General features: G+C 39.2%; 1 non-coding gene across 1 annotated transcript; it reads left to right on the forward strand.

Moving 5' to 3' along the window:
* The first annotated feature begins 13,775 nt into the window (after positions 1-13,775).
* LOC132620579 (small nucleolar RNA R71) lies at positions 13,776-13,882 on the forward strand. The gene has a single exon (XR_009575022.1). It is a non-coding gene; the product is annotated as a small nucleolar RNA R71 (small nucleolar RNA).
* The last annotated feature ends 2,312 nt before the right edge of the window (positions 13,883-16,194 follow it).

Raw genomic sequence — 16,194 nt, forward strand, 5'->3', positions numbered from 1 at the left:
GAACAAGTAATTAATTACATGAGATAAAGTGAAGCAGTTACAATTAGCATAAAGGGGACAGGTGTGATATTTTACATGCTACGTGTGGGCATGTCAAGCAAGCAATATATGACTAACACTATTTGGTAGAATTGGTGGCTGATTCAATTGAGATAATAAAGTCTAATAATATCAATGGGTTGGTTAAGTGGATGGGCACCACTGGAAAGTAAACGTTGGACCCTTCACCATTTTATATAAGTTTTATATAGGAAACATTCATACATATGTACGTAGCAGATTGCATTTTCGAAATATTACGAGAATGGTCACTTAGAGATCTGAAATGCATCATAATAAATTGTGAAGAACATAATCCAGTAAAACAACATTTAAGGAAGTATTAGGAGCACAGGGCTAATTTAACATTCGAGGACGAATGTTCTAAAGGGGGGAAGGATGTTACATCCCGTATTTTCATGTGTTGGAAAGGGTGCGAGTTAAATGATATTAGTAACGAAAATGAGGTTATCCTCCCAAGTTTGTGGGTGGTTGTAGTAATGATACAGATGTGTTATAAATATTTGAAGTTAAACAAATCTAAGAAAATAAGTTTTGTCGAGGTTCGAAATTTATTTGATGAAATACGGTCCAAGCTATAATATCCCGTATTTTTGGACTAGAAAAATTTAATCGTCCAATATGAGCAAAATTTACACGAGCACGGAGGATTTGATCATATTCAAGTATGCAAATTAAGAACTCGGTGTATAAGAGGATGAAGTCCCGAAATGATTTAAGACGGTAAAAAGTGACATCGATGATTGGAAATAATATTTTATGTGTGGCAAAAGAGGCCATGAACTAGTGACATATCATAGGAGCATAAAATGTGTATATAAGGTGTGCTAAAAAATGATTACTATTTAAGTGAACTGAGAGCAAGAGACTAGTTATGTGGATAAATTAAAAGTGGCCGAAGGTAGCGTGAAACAAAAATGATTAGTCAAAATATTTGGATGATGCTAAGAGGACAACATTTATATGCGGGTCTCACAAAGGGATAATCATTATAGATAATATTGGACAAGGACATATGTTTGGTCCAAGGGCAGTACGTGTTTCATTCTTATACAATTACAAGAAGTTGCATAATTCACCAAATGCTACGTTAAATAATAGTAATGAGTGTCATGTGTCCTTGTCATGTCAATTAGACAAAAGTGGCATGAAGTGTTATGGGTGAGTCACAAAGAACATAAAGTGCATGGGGATACGTTTAAGGCCAAGGAAGTGAATGCCTTTTTGCATTTACAATTGCTGCACATTACTTTCTACTTGGAGAATTCCCATTTTTACATTGCTTCCATTTTTGCTTCTTAAGAAACGTACCAGCACCCCTAAATTAAACCATTCTCTCTTAGCTAATCATTTTGTTTCTTAAGAAAATTAGCATTAACCATGGCTGCCAAGCTCACGGCCATGGCAGTCCACAATAAGGCTCAAGATTTTGATAGCAAATAAAATAAAATAAATAAATAAATAAATAAATAAATAATCTCCGAGGTGTTCTAAGTGTTTGAGGGAGCAGCAAGATCAGAAGTTAAAGTTGAAGAAGATGAAATGGGCAAATTGTGCAAGTTATTGGAAGATCTGTCCTAATTATATTTGAGGTAAGACTTTTTCTTTTGTCATGAAATTAGAGTTAATGATGTTGTAGTGGAAAAATTAAATTGTATTAAGTGGAATTGGAAGGAAGAAAATTGCATGATTAAGTGTTGGTATTGTTGTTGTTGGTATTTTTATTGATGTTTGGCTAAGTTGGAATTTCGAGGATTGTTAAGTTTACAGGGGAAATGCTGCCCGAATTTTGTTAAGTTTCATTCGTACTTGGATTGGTTAGTAAGTGATGTGGATAATCTAACCGTGGCCTATGTTATCTTAATTTTAGACCTGCGAGCTCGAGAAGTAGACGTTGGACATTAGATAGAGTTCAAGGTATGTGAGGCTAGTCCTTTCTTTCTATGGCATGAATCTTATAGCTTGACTCTCTTTTTATCCATGAGTTTCCTTAAGTTCCGAAAAATACGAGTCTATGTCCATAATTAGACACACAAGGTAATGAGTAAAGTATAGAAATCCCAATACTCATGTTGTGATGATCCTATGATGTTAATGATGTTATGTATTGCTTACACTCACCTTATATGCTAATTCCTTCAAGGTGAGGCAGGATGTCAATGAATGTTCCATAATGACGTCGGAAGCCACCGACTTTACGTCACTCCGATATAGTTATGGCTTTTGATTGGGCTCTTATGCATGCTTTATATATATACGTATGTATTTTCTCACACCGCGCCGCGCTATAGTCGGCCGGGCAGGCACGTAGATGTGCACACCACTATAGTGGGCAGCTTATACCCCGGACGCGGGAGGCCTGGACGCAGGCTATGATTATCACACCGCTCCTACCTGGACGGGCAGCTTATACATTATCACACCGTACCTATATGGACGGGAAGCTTATATGTGTATACATACATGGTAATGATTATGAGTAAGTGAGCATGCATTATTTCAGTTATTTTTGATAGCCAGTACAGATTGCCCTTTCTTGATGCCTCCTTATCTCATTGATGCCTTCATATTTCATTGATATATTACTATTGTTTATGCCTCTCATACTCAGTACAATATTTGTACTGACGTCCGTTTTCTTCGGACGCTGTGTTCATGCCCACAGGTAGACAGGGAGGTGAGCTTGATCCAGATTCTTAGTAGCTGTCAGCTGATTGAGAGCACTCCATTGTTCGGAGGTGCTTATGTTTATTCTTTTGGCTCCTTTATGTATTTCGCGCACGACGGAGTCTTGTTCCGTCTATATGTATAATATGTCAGTAGAGGCTCGTAGATGCGCAGTGTGGGTTAGATGGTCTCACAAGATTACTATGTTATATTTGTATATGTTATTTTGATGGCCTAAGGGGCACATGTATAATAAAATCATTTGTGTTGTCAAATGAAAAATGGTTGTCTTATGATTATGAGATTATGAATGATAAAGAAATGTAAAATGGTTATGACGAGTGAGGAAACGAGCGGTGCTCGGTGGTTAGTCCCGGGTACCCGTCGCGGCCCTAGTCGGGTCGTGACAGAAGTGGTATCAGAGCAGTTCAGTCCTAGGAAGTGTCTACGAGCCGTGTCTAGTAGAGTCTTGTTTATCGGTATGTTGTGCACCACATCTATAAACAGGAAACTACAGGACATTTAGGATGTTACCTTTCTTTCATTTTTAAGATCGTGCAATAGAGCCCAACCATAGGAAATGAAATTCCTTATACTAACCCTTGATTTCAGCTGAAGAATGGCATCGTCAGACGAAAATGACTAATGATATTGGAAGCTACAAAGTACACATGTAAGCAACGGTGCGAAAGATGCATGTTGGATAAGGTAAGAATACTGAAGCATGATTAAAATGTAAAGTTGGCGGATGAAAGAGAAAATAAATAGGAAGGAATAACGGGTACAGTTTGAGTTGGACGTGCGAGGTTATTCCTCAAGTTTATAAATGTGTTAAAAGTGGTTCATATTTAAGTAAATCATGATCAAGAAAATAAGTACATGATTAACTGGTTAAAGACATTGAACTAAAATGGAGGGAGAGGAATTTATTTGTTATATTATTAGGTGAGGATTAAAGTAGTTTAAGTATTGTACTATGGATAAATTTTGATGTGGCAACACTCTATATATGTGGAAGCATGGCAAATAAACTAATAGTGACTGAAGACATTCGTACAAATGCCCACAAAGTTTTATCTTTGGATGCCATTTCAGTGGTGGACCCCACGGCTATGATGGTGAATAATTTAAATGTTCCTCAATTGATATATCATTATCTGTGTAATTGAGTAAATTGGGGATCATGATAGAAGTAAATAAATCAATTGAAATGGCTGGATAATTTTTTTTGAATGGGCATATGTCCGTGTGACTCATGGCTAGGTGGCAGAAGGTTGAGGTGTGTTTGTGTTTATATAACTGATGGCAGCCTTAAGTGATTATAATTTAAGAGATTGTGGACAGGAAATTATTTAATAATTGTAGTGGGAAACAAGTCTATTAGTTAAAGAATAAAGTGACAAGTGCCATAATCAACATGACTACGTGTCTCCATAAAAGTGATTAAATATTTAAGTTAAAAAAAAATATATGTGTATAATTGACTAAATGAGGAATACGGTGGAGGAATGAATTAATTTGTTAGTAATGGATAAGTGTAAATGTAACACTTCCAGGTGATACCATTTTAAGGTATTAGTGACTAAGCAATTAATTCATTAGTGGTGACATTTGATAAACAATTTTCTGAAGTGGTATAAAGTTATACGGGCCCCAAGGTCAACTAAGGGAACAAGTAATTAATTACATGAGATAAAGTGAAGCAGTTACAATTAGCATAAAGGGGACAGGTGTGATATTTTACATGCTACGTGTGGGCATGTCAAGCAAGCAATATATGACTAACACTATTTGGTAGAATTGGTGGCTGATTCAATTGAGATAATAAAGTCTAATAATATCAATGGGTTGGTTAAGTGGATGGGCACCACTGGAAAGTAAACGTTGGACCCTTCACCATTTTATATAAGTTTTATATAGGAAAAATTCATACATATGTATGTAGCAGATTGCATTTTCGAAATATTACAAGAATGGTTACTTAGAGATCTGAAATGCATCATAATAAATTGTGAAGAACATAATCCAGTAAAACAACATTTAAGGAAGTATTAGGAGCACAGGGCTAATTTAACATTCGAGGACGAATGTTCTAAAGGGGGGAAGGATGTTACATCCCGTATTTTCATGTGTTGGAAAGGGTGCGAGTTAAATGATATTAGTAACGAAAATGAGGTTATCCTCCCAAGTTTGTGGGTGGTTGTAGTAATGATACAGATGTGTTATAAATATTTGAAGTTAAACAAATCTAAGAAAATAGGTTTTGTCGAGGTTTGAAATTTATTTGATGAAATACGGTCCAAGCTATAATATCCCGTATTTTTGGACTAGAAAAATTTAATCGTCCAATATGAGCAAAATTTACACGAGCACGGAGGATTTGATCATATTCAAGTATGCAAATTAAGAACTCGGTGTATAAGAGGATGAAGTCCCGAAATGATTTAAGACGGTAAAAAGTGACATCGATGATTGGAAATAATATTTTATGTGTGGCAAAATAGGCCATGAACTAGTGACATATCATAGGAGCATAAAATGTGTATATAAGGTGTGCTAAAAAATGATTACTATTTAAGTGAACTGAGAGCAAGAGACTAGTTATGTGGATAAATTAAAAGTGGCCGAAGGTAGCGTGAAACAAAAATGATTAGTCAAAATATTTGGATGATGCTAAGAGGACAACATTTATATGCGGGTCTCACAAAGGGATAATCATTATAGATAATATTGGACAAGGACATATGTTTGGTCCAAGGGCAGTACGTGTTTCATTCTTATACAATTACAGGAAGTTGCATAATTCACCAAATGCTACGTTAAATAATAGTAATGAGTGTCATGTGTCCTTGTCATGTCAATTAGACAAAAGTGGCATAAAGTGTTATGGGTGAGTCACAAAGCACATAAAGTGCATGGGGATACGTTTAAGGCCAAGGAAGTGAATGCCTTTTTGCATTTACAAATGCTGCACATTACTTTCTACTTGGAGAATTCCCATTTTTACATTGCTTCCATTTTTGCTTCTTTAGAAACGTACCAGCACCCCTAAATTAAACCATTCTCTCTTAGCTAATCATTTTGTTTCTTAAGAAAATTAGCATTAACCATGGCTGCCAAGCTCACGGCCATGGCAGTCCACAATAAGGCTCAAGATTTTGATATCAAATAAAATAAAATAAATAAATAAATAAATAAATAATCTCCGAGGTGTTCTAAGTGTTTGAGGGAGCAGCAAGATCAGAAGTTAAAGTTGAAGAAGATGAAATGGGCAAATTGTGCAAGTTATTGGAAGATCTGTCCTAATTATATTTGAGGTAAGACTTTTTCTTTTGTCATGAAATTAGAGTTAATGATGTTGTAGTGGAAAAATTAAATTGTATTAAGTGGAATTGGAAGGAAGAAAATTGCATGATTAAGTGTTGGTATTGTTGTTGTTGGTATTTTTATTGATGTTTGGCTAAGTTGGAATTTCGAGGATTGTTAAGTTTACAGGGGAAATGCTGCCCGAATTTTGTTAAGTTTCATTCGTACTTGGATTGGTTAGTAAGTGATGTGGATAATCTAACCGTGGCCTATGTTATCTTAATTTTAGACCTGCGAGCTCGAGAAGTAGACGTTGGACATTAGATAGAGTTCAAGGTATGTGAGGCTAGTCCTTTCTTTCTATGGCATGAATCTTATAGCTTGACTCTCTTTTTATCCATGAGTTTCCGTAAGTTCCGAAAAATACGAGTCTATGTCCATAATTAGACACACAAGGTAATGAGTAAAGTATAGAAATCCCAATACTCATGTTGTGATGATCCTATGATGTTAATGATGTTATTTATTGCTTACACTCACCTTATATGCTAATTCCTTCAAGGTGAGGCAGGATGTCAATGAATGTTCCATAATGACGTCGGAAGCCACCGACTTTACGTCACTCCGATATAGTTATGGCTTTTGATTGGGCTCTTATGCTTGCTTTATATATATACGTATGTATTTTCTCACACCGCGCCGCGCTATAGTCGGCCGGGCAGGCACGTAGATGTGCACACCACTATAGTAGGCAGCTTATACCCCGGACGCGGGAGGCCTGGACGCAGGCTATGACTATCACACCGCTCCTACCTGGACGGGCAGCTTATACATTATCACACCGTACCTATATGGACGGGAAGCTTATATGTGTATACATACATGGTAATGATTATGAGTAAGTGAGCATGCATTATTTCAGTTATTTTTGATAGCCAGTACATATTGCCCTTTCTTGATGCCTCCTTATCTCATTGATGCCTTCATATTTCATTGATATATTGCTATTGTTTATGCCTCTCATACTCAGTACAATATTTGTACTGACGTCCGTTTTCTTCGGACGCTGTGTTCATGCCCACAGGTAGACAGGGAGGTGAGCTTGATCCAGATTCTTAGTAGCTGTCAGCTGATTGAGAGCACTCCATTGTTCGGAGGTGCTTATGTTTATTCTTTTGGCTCCTTTATGTATTTCGCGCACGACGGAGTCTTGTTCCGTCTATATGTATAATATGTCAGTAGAGGCTCGTAGATGCGCAGTGTGGGTTAGATGGTCTCACAAGATTACTATGTTATATTTGTATATGTTATTTTGATGGCCTAAGGGGCACATGTATAATAAAATCATTTGTGTTGTCAAATGAAAAATGGTTGTCTTATGATTATGAGATTATGAATGATAAAGAAATGTAAAATGGTTATGACGAGTGAGGAAACGAGCGGTGCTCGGTGGTTAGTCCCGGGTACCCGTCACGGCCTTAGTCGGGTCGTGACAGTAACACACGTTACGGTCCGTAACACAGAATGACGGGCAACGGATTAACAAACAAATGGCTTGGCCAAATTTTCTCATTTTAAGCACGAGGCCAAGATTTTCGACTTAATGCTCCATGGGTATGTTGTAAAACAATATTTTATCCCCTCACATGCCTCAGATTACTCAGACTTCACCCGGTTTTACCAAAGTTTTCATTGGGGACTTTTATCGAACAGTTGGTGGGCAAACTGATTTAGTAATTTCACGAATGAAACTTTCAATCGGAATGCCCTCCAATTCAGTGGGAAACAATATGCTTGTGCCCACGAATCTTGAAAATAGCACACATACCAATCCCAACCCCCATCCATAGTCAAACCCCGCACAATTAATCAATGGGAATTCAAACTAAATCAACACAGTCAAAACACTAATTTCAACACATATCATATGAATTCAAGCATGAAGATCATAGCATTCGTCTCGATAAAGAAGAAAGAGAGTTAAGACATGGTGATACCTGATCGTTGGCGATGATTTGACGAAACTCGAAATGTAAAGCAGTGATTTTTGACAAGAAAATAACAATGAGATTTAGAGAAATATGGAGGAGAATGGAAGATGAAGAGAGGAGGATGTGAAGAAGAGAAGAGGGAAAGTATGGGGAGAGGGAGTTTAAAAAGTTTTAAGGCACCGGTTATAATTTTGTAACCGTCGGTTCATGTATTTAAACATGTCCGACGGTTACGTTCCCTGTTACAGACCGTAACATGGGATACGAAATGTATCTCGTGTTACGGTTAACCAAACGACACCGTTTCCCATTTTCATTAATGATCTGGCATTACAGCCTACGGACCGTAACTCGTGGTACGGTCCGTATTACCTGGCGTAACGGGTGCGAAATTTCCAGTGAATGCCCAGAATTTTTACCAAGTTACGGTCCTGTGTTACGGACCGTAACATGTGTGACGGTCCGTAACTTAGACCGTATCATTCTTTCCCCATCCTTCAGTGATTTTTGATTTTTCTTTTGCTTGTTACGCTCCATGATACGGACCGTAACATGAGTTACGGGCCGTAACGTGGAGCGTCTCGTCTGGGAAAGACTCAGCAGTTATTTGACCTCTTCAGTTCTCAAAATCCTACCACATTAGCACATCAAAAACACAAAAGAACACAAGGAAAATACAAAATTTAAATTACTTACAAAGCAGTAAATATGGGTTGCCTCCAACACAACGCTTGGTTTAACGTCACAGCTCGACGTGATACCTCATTTTCGAGTTCAGTAACCGTATTTCAAACGATACCTATCAACGACCTTACCATCATCAATACACCAATGGTAATGCTTCACTCTTTGTTCATTCACCTTAAAGGTCCGAGTGCCATCCTCGGATTTCACCTCAATGACGCTTCCATTCGGGGAAAGACTTGCGATTTCAAAAGGACTAGACCACCGAGACTTTAACTTGCCCGGAAAGAACTTTAGGCGTGAATTGTACAACAAGACCAAGTCCTTTGGCTGAAAAATCCCTTTTTAGGATCTTCGAATCATGATAGTACTTCATCTTCTCCTTGTACAGTGTTGCACTTTCATAGGCATTGTACCTAAATTCATCCATCTCGTTGATTTGAAACAACCTCAGTTTTGTTGTTCATGCCAGTCCATGTTCAGCTTTTTCAATGCCCAAAGGGCTTTATGCTCAAGCTCAATAGGCAAATGACATGCCTTCCTAAATACCAACTTATACGGTGAAGTCCCAATAGGCGTTTTGAACGCCGTGCGATATGCCCAAAAAGCATCATCCAACTTTTTGGATCAGTCAGTGCGATTTACATTGACCGTCTTCGCCAAGATGCTTTTTATCTCTCTGTTTGAGACCTCAACCTGGCCACTTTTCTGTGGATGATATGGAGTGGCAGCCCTGTGATGCACGCCATATTTTTCAAGAAGATCAGCAAATGGTTTGTTGCAGAAATGAGAGCCACCATCACTAATAATAGCTCTAAGAGTGCCGAATCTAGTAAAGATGTTCTTTTTAGAAAGGCATTGACTCTCCTACCATCATTGTTAGGTAAGGCCACTGCTTCCACCCATTTAGAGACATAATCCACCGCAACAAGAATGTATTTCAGGCCGTAGGAGCTTACGAAGGGCCCCATAAAATCAATTCCCCATACATGAAAGAGCTCCACCTGAAGAACAAAATTCATCAGAGTTTCATGCCTCCTACCTATCGTACCCTGGCGTTGGCATTTATCACAAGAGCGTGCCAACATATTTGCATCACGATAAATGGCTGGCCAGTAGTAGCCACACTCTAGCACCTTGGCTGCGGTTCGATTTCCACTGTGATGTTCACCAACCGGAGAATCATGGCACGCCTTCAAAATATCCATCACCTCAGATTCCGCCACACATCTCCGGATCATATTGTCAGCACACGTCCTGAATAAGTAAGGCTCATCCCAATAAAACTGTCGGCAATCTCTCAAGAATTTCTTCTTTTGATATGCCTTCAACTAGTCAAGATAGATGCCAGTTACCAAATAATTGGCAATATTGGCATACCATGGTGCCACATCATTGGAGATGACCAAGACTCTTCATCTGGAAAAGTGTCATCAATATCCAGCACATCAATCGGTCTCCCTAGTGCTTCAAGTCTGGAGAGATGGTCAGCTACTTGATTTTCGGACCCTTTTCGGTCTTTGACTTCAAAGTCAAATTCCTGTAGCAACAAGACCCATCTTATCAACCGAGGCTTAGCATCCTTCTTCGCCATCAAATAGCGCAATGCAGCATGGTCAGTGTGAACCACTACCTTGGCACCCAACGAATAAGCTCGAAACTTTTCAAAAGCATAAACAATGGCAAGTAGTTCCTGCTCCATTACTGTCTAGTTCAATTGAGCTTCATTCAGTGTTTTGCTGGCATAATAAATTGGGTGCAGGATCTTGTTTAGCCGCTGAGCAAGCACAACGCCAATTGCAAGACCACTGGCGTCACACATTAATTCAAAGGGTAGTGACCAATCCGGGGACACAACAATAGGTGCGGAGGTTAACTTCAGCTTCAACTCGTCAAAAGCCTTGATGCACTTCTCATCAAAATTGAATTTGGATTCTTTTTCCAAGAGTTTGCACATTGGGTTTGCAATTTTGGAGAAGTCTTGATAAACCTCCTATAGAATCCGGCGTGTCCCAAGAAACTCCGAACTCCTTTTACTGAAATGGGCGGAGGGAGTTGTGAAATCACATCGATTTTGGCTTGATCAACCTCAATCCCTCTTTCTGAAATCTTATGGCCAAGGACAATTCCCTCCTTTACCATAAAATGACACTTTTTCCAGTTGAGAACGAGGTTTGTCTCCTCACATCTTTGCAGCACCCGATCGAGATGGTCTAAACAGTCATCGAATGAATCTCCCACCACAGAGAAGTCATCCATGAATACTTTAAGAAAGTTTTCGACCATGTCGGAGAATATGGACATCACACATCATTGAAAAGCAGCCAGAGCATTGCAAAGACCAAATGGCATCCGGCTAAAAGCGAATGTCCCATAGGGACAAGTGAAAGTAGTCTTTTCTTGGTCTTCCAATGCAATGTTGATTTGGTTGTATCCTGAGTACCCATCCAAGAAACAATAATAAGACCTTCCAGTTAGCCGATCAAGCATTTGATCAATAAAAGGCATAAGGAAATGATCTTTGCACGATGACGTGTTCAGCTTCCGGTAGTCCATACACACTCTCCAACCGGTGACAGTTCTTGTCGGAATCAACTCATTTTTTGAGTTAGGGACAACAGTGATGCCCCCTTTCTTTGGCACACATTGGACTGGACTTACCCATGGACTATTGGCAATTGGGTAAACCACCCCAGCATCTAGCCACTTAATAATCTCTTTCTTTACCACCTCTTGCATTGGTGGATTCAATCTTCGCTGATGCTCAACACTTGGTGAACTTTCCTCCTCCAACTGAATTCTGTGCGCACAAATTCTGGAGGGAATCCCCCGGATGTCTGCAATAGTCCAACCCAAAGCTCTTAAATGCTTCCTCAAGACTGCGATGAGTCTCTGAAATTGGCCCTCATTCAGAAGTGATGACACAATAACTGGAAGAGTAGCATTTACTCCAAGAAACACATATTTAAGATGGGATAGAAGTTGCTTGAGTTCCAACTTCGGCGGCTCAATAATTGATGGTTTTACTGGAGAAGTTGTTCGTTTTTCTAAATCAAGAGACAGTTTCTTGGGCTCATAAGAGTAAGACCCCAGATCGGTGAGTGAATTCACTGTCTCATTATATCCCTCCATTTGTTCGGCATCAAAATTCACCAAGATGGCCAATAATGCTTCACTCAAGCATTCTTCCTCCATTTTAAATTCCACTGCTTCATCCACCTCATCAATCGAGTTTATGACTGAAATACTTTGATAAGGACTAGGTAATTTCATGCCTTTGCTAACGTGAAAAGTCACCTCCTCATCGTTCACCCGGAACTTGATCTCGTGCTTCTCGGAATCCATAAGAGCCCTCCCTGTCGCAAGGAAAGGTCTTCCCAAAATGATAGGAATTTTCTGATCAATAGCACAATCAAGAATCACGAAATCTGCTGGCATTAGGAATTCCCCGTTTTGAACCAGCACATCATCAACTACCCCCACTGGCCTTTTTATCGATCTGTCAGCCATCTGCAACCTCATGGTAGTTGGCCTTGGCATCGCTAGCCCTGATCTCTTGAAAATTTCCAAGGGCATAAGATTTATGCTCGCCTCGTTATCACACAAAGCCCTGGCGAAATCTTGCTGCCCTATGGTGCATGGAATTGTGAATGCTCCAGGATCTTCCCTCTTTTGCACTGTGGTCTTGGAAAGAATAGCACTAACGCGGTGAGTGATACCCAAAGTGTCGTGTTTCAATGGCTTCTTTTTCTTTGTTAAAAGATCCTTCAAATACTTAGCAAAGCCAGGCATTTCTTAGACAGCGTCCATGAAAGGAATGTTCATTGTCAACTGCTTGAGTTGATCATAAAATTGCAAGCACTTCTCATCTTCTGTTTTTCTCACTAGCCTTTGAGGAAAATGCGGTGAAGATTTAAACAATTGGCTCAAAGGGCAAAGAGCGCCGAAAAGTTTTGCCTTTCCCCCTTCCTGTTTTTCTCTTTGTGCCTTGAGATTTTCAAGATTCTGCTCCTCTTCAGCCACAATAGGGACTTCCTCCTCTACTTCTTCCTCTACAATAGCATCAGGTACATCAGGCTGCGCTTCTTCTTTTTCAACAATTGGTTCCAGATCAATCACCTTTTTATTAGCACCTTGAAGTATTTTTCCACTTCTGGTGCTAATAGCAAGTACATTCTCCACAGAGTTTACTCCACTACCTTTTGGATTTGGAACTGTATCACTCGGTAGTTGTCCCTGTTGAGGAGTTTGCACTTCTCAGGAAAGGTCTCTGAATTGTGCTTCAAGCTTCTGAATGGAAGCTGAATGAGATAGTTGGACCTGAGACATTCCCTTGATTGTGCTCTCCGTTCTGTCTTGATTCATTAGCATTTTCTGCATCATACTTTTCAGTTTCGCAGAATCATTAGGCGTGTTGCCAGCAGAGTTGCTAGCTGAATTATCTCTCCACTGTTGGGAATTAGATGCTTGCCCCCTAGGTGGAATGTAGGGGTTCGAGCTCTTGTTGCCATAATTATAGTTGTTGTAATTCCCTTGATTGGGATTGCCCTGATCATTTCTTCCATAATTGTTCCCTTGAAATTGTTGTTGAGGCTTTTGCCATGGGTGATTACCGGGACCTTGATAATTTTTCCTTTAATAGCCCCTTGTGAGTTGTTGACATAATTCGCATCTTCATATTGTGGCTGCCCCTCTAGATAAGCTTCTTCAGAGACTTGGTACATTCTGGTAGCATGAGGTGGCATCTCCTCTACAACATTCACACCTTTGGCTTCTTTCTCCATAAGCCTCTTCGATAATAAATCCACGGTGGTTTGCAATTGAGCAAAAACATGATCTCGCTCATGGTTTTCTTTGGCCACCGCGGCAGCAGAGGGACTACCATATGACAGCGTTTCACTATCACTAGAATGCCAAGCTTGGTTGTGGGTAGTAAGCTTGTCGAGCAACCTGGTGATGTTGACAAATGATTTGTCCATGAAGCATCCACCAGCTGCAGTGTTGACAGCAATTTGATTCATGGTATCTAACCCCTTGTAAAATTTCTCGGTGAGGATAGCATCCGGAAATCCATGATTCGGAGATTGAGCTAGATAATATTTGAAACGCTCCCATGCTGCTTATAGTTGTTCCCCCGGAAGTTTTTTGAACTCAAAGATCTTGTCCCTAAGCTCAGCCTTTTTGCTTGGTGGAAACCACTTTTTCAAGAATATATTGGCTAACTCGTTCCAGTTATGAATGATATTGCTAGGGAGCTTTTCATACCATTCCCTTGCTTGGCCAGCCAAGGAATATTTGAATACTTGTAACCGCAGTGCATCAACAGGAACAACACCTTGGGATTGTTGAGAACATACATGCAGGAAATTCTTCAGGTGTCGGAGTGGACAATCCTCCGAAGAATTTCAGAAATAGCCTTCAAGTTTCAATAGCTGATAGATAGAACTATCAATTTTGAAATTAGCATTTCCCGTTCTAGGAGGAACTACAGCAGAAGCATAATCAGCTTCGTCGATGAATTCCGCAAATATATTCTCATCCTCCTCTTCTTCTGGTGCAGGATGGTTCACTTGGATTCCCCCTTGGTTTCCTTGATTGCGATTGTGTCTTCTTGCCATGTTCACCTGGTTCGCTACAACAGCAAACAAGGTGTGATGGAATAGAAAAAGTTTTAAAGAAGAGTACAAAACAATTAGTAATTTCTAAACCGTATTCCCCGGCAGCGGCGCCAAAATTTGATACGCTCAAATTACACCTATTAATGATGTAAAGTGGACGTTGTCAAATATAGTAACCCAACAAGGTTGGGGTCGAATCCCACAGGGAATATGGAGAGAAAGGTGTACTAATTGTATGCGATACTAGTCTTTAAAAGCTTTAATCCTATTCCTGATAGTTTGAAATAGTTGTTTAATAATGTAATTAAGTATTTTGACTGAAATTGTATTTAATGCGAAATAGAGACTAAGGTTGTGTTCCCCAATTTGATTAGATATTATGCTTCAGGTTTCAATGTGATATACTTCTAATGGTTGTTCTATGAATATGCACTTGGTCTCTTAAGAACTTCTTAATGTTTTCCAACAGTTAAGTCGTATTTCCTCTTTATGATTCTTCCGAATGTAAAAGAGTTGCAATCGAAGAATGACCAAAAATGCCAATTTAGACTTGTTCTCCTCCCTAAGTTAGTCTATTAAACGAGGGTTAACGCCTCGAGTCATTGTCATTCAATCTTACCAATACTAACTTTCTTTCCCAAGAAAAGTTAATATAATGGCTTAGGATAATGCTTGCAATCATCACCCAACGCTAAATCACAAAAACTGAATGAATACCAACAACCATTATGCATATATCAATAATAGAAACCCATGCACATAATATCCATCATGGGACTCACAACCTTAACTTTAAAATTAGCTACTCATAATCTTGACTAGCAAAGAAAGCTTAAAAGTTGACATAATATACTTACAATGCAATTACAAGGTGGAATGGAAGTGAAGTAGTTTACTTTAAATGCTCCAAAAACTTCTAATATGAAAAATCTAGAGTTTATGCTCTCAAAAATATATCTGGCTGCTGAATTAAAACCCTACATTAAGTATTTATAGAGCCAAAAATCGCGCCAAGTTTCTAGACAAAAATGCCCTTACGCCGCATCGTTACGGACCATAACTCAGGTTACGGTCCGTCCTTCATTTCGTCATTTGTCCACTTGTTGTTACGGCCACCATGCGACGGACCGTAACCTGTGTTACGGTCCGTCCTTCTCAAGTGTAACTTGTGACAATTACTTGACAACTGTCTGGAATTTTGGCTGATGTTACGGTGAGATGTTACGGACCGTAACACGACATCGTAACACTGATGTTTCCATGAAAACTTTCTGGAAATTTGGCTCCTCTTACGGTTCAATGTTACGGACCATAACATGAGTTACGGATCCAGTTACGGTCCGTAACATGAGTTACGGACCGTCATTTAGCTCCAATTTGTCAGTTTTTCAACCTTTCACCTCATTTCCGATTCTTAGTTAACCAACCCTATAAAACACAAAAATAACATAAGAAACAATGTAAAAACACTTAAAAACAAGCAACACTTCTAGTTACAAAGGCATAAAATGTGCCGAAATTCACGGCACGTCAATTGTCCTACTTTTGGGTCCTTTAGTCGCTTAGATTTTGGTTCCCATTACCTATAGCTTTGGTGTTGTTTTTGTGTCAAAAAATGCTAACCCATACTGCCATATTTGAAGAGGTGTCAGTGTACCACCATTTGAGTTTGTTTTGTACACACTTTGTCTCAAATAGTGTTTTTTCTTAGTATACATTTGAGGGACACCATGTTGCTGTGATATTTGGCTTATCTTGTGACTCTTAATCTTGGGTTGGCTAGTATTCTTTAAATGGCCAGTGTTTGCTGGGGCTTTGGTTTACATCATGATTTTACATTTCTATGCTCTCCTTTTGTCCTATACTGG

The sequence above is a fragment of the Lycium barbarum genome, chromosome 11 (assembly GCF_019175385.1).
Source record: "Lycium barbarum isolate Lr01 chromosome 11, ASM1917538v2, whole genome shotgun sequence".
Classification (NCBI taxonomy): domain Eukaryota; kingdom Viridiplantae; phylum Streptophyta; class Magnoliopsida; order Solanales; family Solanaceae; genus Lycium; species Lycium barbarum.